The sequence below is a fragment of the Mastomys coucha genome, unplaced genomic scaffold (assembly GCF_008632895.1).
Source record: "Mastomys coucha isolate ucsf_1 unplaced genomic scaffold, UCSF_Mcou_1 pScaffold14, whole genome shotgun sequence".
Classification (NCBI taxonomy): domain Eukaryota; kingdom Metazoa; phylum Chordata; class Mammalia; order Rodentia; family Muridae; genus Mastomys; species Mastomys coucha.
The window spans coordinates 34,862,913-34,869,339 of NW_022196896.1; positions in this window are offsets into that span (position 1 = coordinate 34,862,913).

Sequence of the window (6,427 nt, forward strand, 5' to 3'; positions counted from 1 at the left end):
TCTCTCTCTCTTTCTCTCTCTCTCTCTTTCATTTTTCTTATGTGCATTAGTCCAGTGTTTATTGTTGTGATAAAATGACAGAGAAAAACACTTTAGAGGAGATAGGTTTTATCTTGGACAAACGTTTCAGAAGTTTTTTTTTTTCTGTAGCAATTTTTTATTAGATTTTTTTTATTTACATTTCAAATGTTATCCCCTTTCCTAGTTTCCCCTCCAAAAATCCTGTATCACATCCCCCTCCCCCTGCTTCTCTGAGCGTGTTCCCCCCACCTACCCACTCCCACTTCCCTGCCCTGGCATTCCCCTATACTGGGGCATCCAGCCTTCACAAGACCAAGGGCCTCTTCTCCCATTGATGTCTGACAAGACCATCCTCTGCTACATATGCAGCTGCAACCATGAGTCCCTCCACGTGTACTCTTTGGTTGGTGGTTTAGTCTCTGGAAGCTCTGGGGTTACTGGTTAGTTCATATTGTTGTTCCTCCTATGAGGCTGCAAACTCCTTCAGCTCCTTCAGACTCCTGTCAAGCACTTCTTGGCATCCACAATAGTGTCTATGTTTGTTAACTGTATACAGAATGGATCCCCAGGTGGGGATTTTGTACATCAGAGTGGCAAAACAAAACAAAACAAAACAAAACCATCTTAACCTAACTCTACTAACAATCTGTATCTCCAAATGTAAGGGAGGTTATTGCTAATCATCTACATTTTTAAGTTCTTCCCAAGGGTAGAGATTGAATTATTAGTCTGCTCTAGTAGCAATGCTTGAAAAAGAGCAAGCACTGTTATTTTAAATGACAATGATACCGCCCAGTGAGGGGCTAGAAATCTCCTTAGAATTTTCAAACAGCTCATTAGGAGGGATGTGAGGGGAACAAGCAGAGCAAAACTCCACAACAGTATGAAGTCCTCAGCATATGTAGTCCTCGGGGCTCTGCCTCTGGTGGGCCACATTCCATGAATTCTAAAACCATTTGTTTTTCCCCTTGCATGGCCTCCAACACATACTTTATTTCCATGTCTTCATTTCAATCTTGGTGCTACAACCCAGCCTTTTTGTTCTATTTCCATCTTTTCTTCATCATTTGAGTAAAAACACAGTGTTTACCTTCTGCCTCCTGGTGACGTAGGTCCACCAGAGCTTCTGAACTGCAGCACTGACTGGGGACTGCCAGACTTTTTGCTTCATGATCACTGACATGATTTCTCATTTAAAGATGTTTCCTTTATCTACTTATCACCATTTATTGTTTCTTTATCATTTTGGCAGAAGTGGGGCATGCACAGGCTACACCACATATGTGGAGGTCAAAAGACAACGTGTACAATTCTCTTTCTACTATGTGGGTCAGGAGACTTGAACCCGAATGTCAGCAACTGCTTTTGTCCACTAAGTCATCTCATCAACTCTGTTGTTTCTAAGAATTTAGTGTGTATCATAGAAACAAGAGAAATACACTCAAGATTCATAAACACATAACATTGAAACATGTTTTTACTACCATTATTAATTATACAAAACAATGATTTTATTGTGACAATAATGTGATATTCTAATACTTTCTCATGGTCTGATTAGAGATTTAGACAGAAAGCACTTTCCTTGATTGACTTCCAGAGTAGAAACATACATTGGGAATAAGAGCAAGAGAAATGTGCTACTGTTGCATGTCACAAGCTCCCCAGAGCACCGCAGTCATTCCGCTGCTCTCCCCTCTCTTACCAGTGGCGTCTGGTAAGAAAGGATTGACCTTGAGGATGTTGATAAACCCACAAAGGATTGTCGGCCGCCTTACCCTTCCAGTTAGAAGTAAGGAGGCAAGCACCAAGCCCTTCTCCATGCAGTTTAATCAGGAACCTTCATTTTTACTTCTTTTCTAGCTAGCTAGCTTCTTTTATATTCTTCTATATCTTCTTCTTACATCTTACTTATTACTACTTACATCTTATTAGTTACATCTTATTAGTTACATACTTATTCCTAATTCTATATCTTACATCTATCCTTACATCTTACTTCTATATCTACACCTTCTCTCCTATCCCATTACCAGCCCTAATTCTACATACTTACTCTCTCTCCAGCCCCCAGCCCTTGTGGGTTAAATACTTTCCCTGGTCCCAATCAGCATCAGCTACATGGCAAAGTATAATAGGCTGCGGGAAAATCATACCAGCTTGCATCACAAACTAGAGGCACTCAGCTTGTCCAACTAAGGGCTTGATTATCAATGATCTCTGCTCTGGCCAGAGACCAGGTGTTCAATATATATGTAGGTATATATGCAGCTGCGGCTCCCCACAAAGGATGAAAACACTCACTGCTATAATCAGAGCTGCATGTGGTTGATGATAAGTAACTAAAGTTACCAGAGTAATAAAAGGGAAAAATATATTTGCAGGGAGAGAGCTTTATCTTGTACACTTTAAAGGCACTAGAAATATCAGCTAATACCCTTTAAGAGAATTCTCTCTCCAAATATTTTAGCCAGGGATTGCATCTGCTTTGCTCAGGATCTAGCTCTGCACACAGATCCTTCATACTGCTGAAGCAGGGACAGATTCTGCTCATAAGGCAAGAGATGGCAAGTACCTAACGCACCGAGGAGAGCGAGGGCATGTAAGAGTTCTTACTCAGGTTTACTACTCATCTCCTGTCTACATAGTTCAATCTTAAGCTGTTCCCTCTGACCTGGTCTGTCTGCTCTGTGATATTATACACTTCAGTATGACTCACGGAGTCTTCCATCTGCTCAAAGTGCTTTTTCTGTAGAGATGAGTTGTTCTCCACAAAGAAAAATCTCCTTTGGGCAACATAACAGACACCCATAGAAGCAAGTTCAATATCTCATGAACATTTTCTCACTCACTCTCATATGATTTTCTGAATTGTGCCACAAGCAGTACCAGGAAGTCATCCCCATGGCCACTGGCTTTCAGCTGCTATTTGCCAGCACTGGGCTCAGACTCCATCCCTAGAAACTGTGCCAAAGAGAACCCAGTTCTACTGCTTGGCTCTTAGAGACTGCTTTCTGTCTAAATCTCTAATCAGGCCACCAGAGAGTATTGAAACATCACATTATTGTCACAATAAAATCATTGTTTTGTATAATTAATAATGGTAGTAAAAACATTTCAATGTTATGTGTTTATGAATCTTGAGTGAATTTCTCTTGTTTCTATGATATACACTAAATTCTTAGAAACAACAGAGTTGATGAGATGACTTAGTGGACGAAAGCAGTTGCTAACAAGCTGAGGTTCTGAGTTCAAGCCTCCTGACCCGCATAGTAGAAAAGAGAATTGACTTCTACAAGTTGTCTTTTGACATATGTGCTCTACTTCTGCCAAAAATGATTAGAGACACCAACTGCAAAGGCTGGTCTGGGTGCTTCTGAGAGAGGAAACTCAGGTAGCTGTCACAGTTAAGGTTATATATCAGCATAATTCAATTAAAGTGGCTCTGAAATCTTCAGATGTGATTAACTTTAAGTCAGAAAAGAGGCTACCCTCTGTAATGTGGTTAGGCATCCTCTGTTTAACTAAATAAACAAATAATATAAACAAAAGATTCCCTGAATGAGTAGGGTTTACCTACATACTGCAATACAGAAAATCTGGTTGACTACCTCTCCTCACACTCAAGGGTGCAAACTCATCTCTTACCTGAGTCTGCAGCTTATAGATTCATATCCACACTTGCTAATTCCCAATGATGTCTAACAGGTCCTCCACTCTTCTCCCCATCTTTCCCTGTACACATAAGCAACAACTAGGAAAATACCAACCAGGGTTATCAGACTATGTTTGGGATGCGACTAATTTGCCACCATGGAATGGTGCAAATGCTCAATGGTATTTTAGAAGTTGAAGGAAAGGTGATCCCTAAGGGTGTTAGAGTTCATGAATTCTAGAGAGGGAGCCAATGATGGCAATAATTAAACGTTAATAACTGACTCTTGAAATTAAAGTGATTAGCCTAAGCATGTTTCTTGATATATGAGAGAAGAATGAGACTTCTAGAACTAAATTTCTCTAAAGCAATAATACCATACCCAAATCACTCCAGTAACAGAATTCGTCTAAGTTATTGCTTCATTAAAACATAATATAGGTCCCAGAGGACTTTTAAAATGATATTACAGAAAAAATCTCTATTTAGTCCTCTTTTTCACTTAGCATTAATGACAAAAACTATGAAATATATACTCTATAATTTGAAAGAATTGTCCCTCTCCATGATTTTATTCCAATGTCAAGACACTGTATGCAAACGAGAAAGTGACTGAGATTTTATCTTAACTTAGAACCATCTAAGGCACAGAGCCTTTGACTTGATGAGGAAGATTTAAATAATGGGTACTTCACCCAATGTCCTTTGAAAGCAAGAAGCATAGCAATTCCTAAAGCATGAAAGAAAAAGAAATGATTAGGAGGCAGCGGCATTTTCAGGAATAAAATAGATTCCAGAGTAAGTTGACAAAAACCCACCATAGTGCTGCTATGCATTCAGTCAACTGGAAAGTTTATGTGGCTTTTGAAATGGGTGATCTTTGCTTGCAAGGCATTTTTTTTCCAAATGAAGACATACAAAGATATTAATTAGAAAGGGTTACTTTTTTCTCCCTTTATTCCCTGCTGAAGTCTTTTTATCTTTTTGCTACTTGAGTTCCTGGTCTTATTTAATATAGCCATAGTCCTATGTCCTATGCCCAAGTCCTGAGTCAAAAAAACCTTAAATTCAAAACTTTAAGGCTACAAAGTCCTCTTTCTTAATATCCCACTTCCTCACTATGGCAGTTAGGAATAGGGACAGGAGCAAGAGGGGCCACAGACAAAAGTGCTCCTCAGAGGGTCTAGTGGTTTCTGTGAGCCACCTGTCATTGATGCTGTATACAAACTGCCTCCACAGTAGAGTCAACAGAGTTTTGACACGATTCATTTAACTATTAGAAATACCCCAAACCATAGACCTTATCAGTGTTGCAATTTTAAAGGACTAGAAACGAAACAAACTCAGAAAATATACATCTGTATTGTCAGCTGTTCTGTAGGAGGAGTGATTCAGCATGTTCTGGCTAGAGGGCCTGCAATAGTCCACACAAGCCTATCAAGCACTTCTGCATCTACTAACCGTGAACCTTCCTGACACCTGGAGTTAAAGACAGAGCCTGTGACTGAGAAAGTCAATCAGCTGCTGCCAGCTGTATAGGAAGAGCAGTTAAGGTCTGAAAGGGGACCTGAGAGGAGGGTATAAAGGCATTCCTCACTATTACAATACACTAGTCTGCTTCTTACCTGGCTTCGGGGATCCCCTATCCCCAAGGACTGTCTGCGGGTGGGGGTGGGGCTGAGAGTTAGGGCATCATATGGAACCTTGCTTTCATCATTAACAAATGACAAAACTGTATACTTTACCAAACAATTCCCTTTAATAAATTTATTCAAGAGTTATGAGAAAAACAAGAAAGTGTTTGTGGCATTGTAGAGTTCGAAGAAGTTGATAGGATGGTGCCCCTGATTGCTGTCCATGCATTGCATAGGAGACAGAATGACAGAGCTGTTAGAAATCAGCATGGCAGTAAGAGCTCCGTTACCCTTGTCTTTCAGTAGTCTCTATGGTATCAGACACACAGAAAATGTAGGATCAGGAAGCCTGGAGCCTGTGTTTTGTTGTTGCCATTGTTCAGAGGTTTAGACCCAGGGCCTCATGCACAGTAAGCAATGATAAGCTGTACCACAAACCACAATTCTATATCTAAACAAACATTTCAGGTGGCAGCACAATATGTCTTTTGAAGATCACTTTCTGGGAAATCCCCAGCAACAAGGAGCAAGGGGACACATATCTTGAAACTCAGCAGCATTGGGTTCTCTGTAAGAGCAGTACATGTTCTTTAAAACAAAACAAACAAAACCCGACATATCTCTATGTGTTTTGCCTGTATTAATGTCTATGTACCGTGTGTGTGCCTGGTGACCATAGAGGCCAAAACAGAGTGTGAAATCCCCTAAAACTAGAGTTGCAGACAATTGTAAGGCACCTTGTGGGTGCTGGGAATCAAACCCAGGTACTGTGGAAGAGCAGTCAGTGCACCCAACTATCATTTCAGCTCTGACCAACTTTTGTTGTAGGATTTACATTAAAAAAATTTTTTTTGATGCAAAAGCAAGAGGTTTTTTTTCTGGCATGTTGGGGTCAACCCTTTAATCAATTCCTCAAGGAGAGTTGAAACTGCCAGCAGTTTCACAAACGGGTTCACCTCAGCCAGGAGGGAATAAAGGACCTGAAATAGAGGGTTTGAAATGCAAAGAGAAAACACAAAAGCCAAGTTGCGTCCCAATCAAGGCTCCACTTTACTGAGAACAAACAAGGGTTTTTATAGTCACAGGAGAAACTGAAAACAAGTCTCTAGATTACACT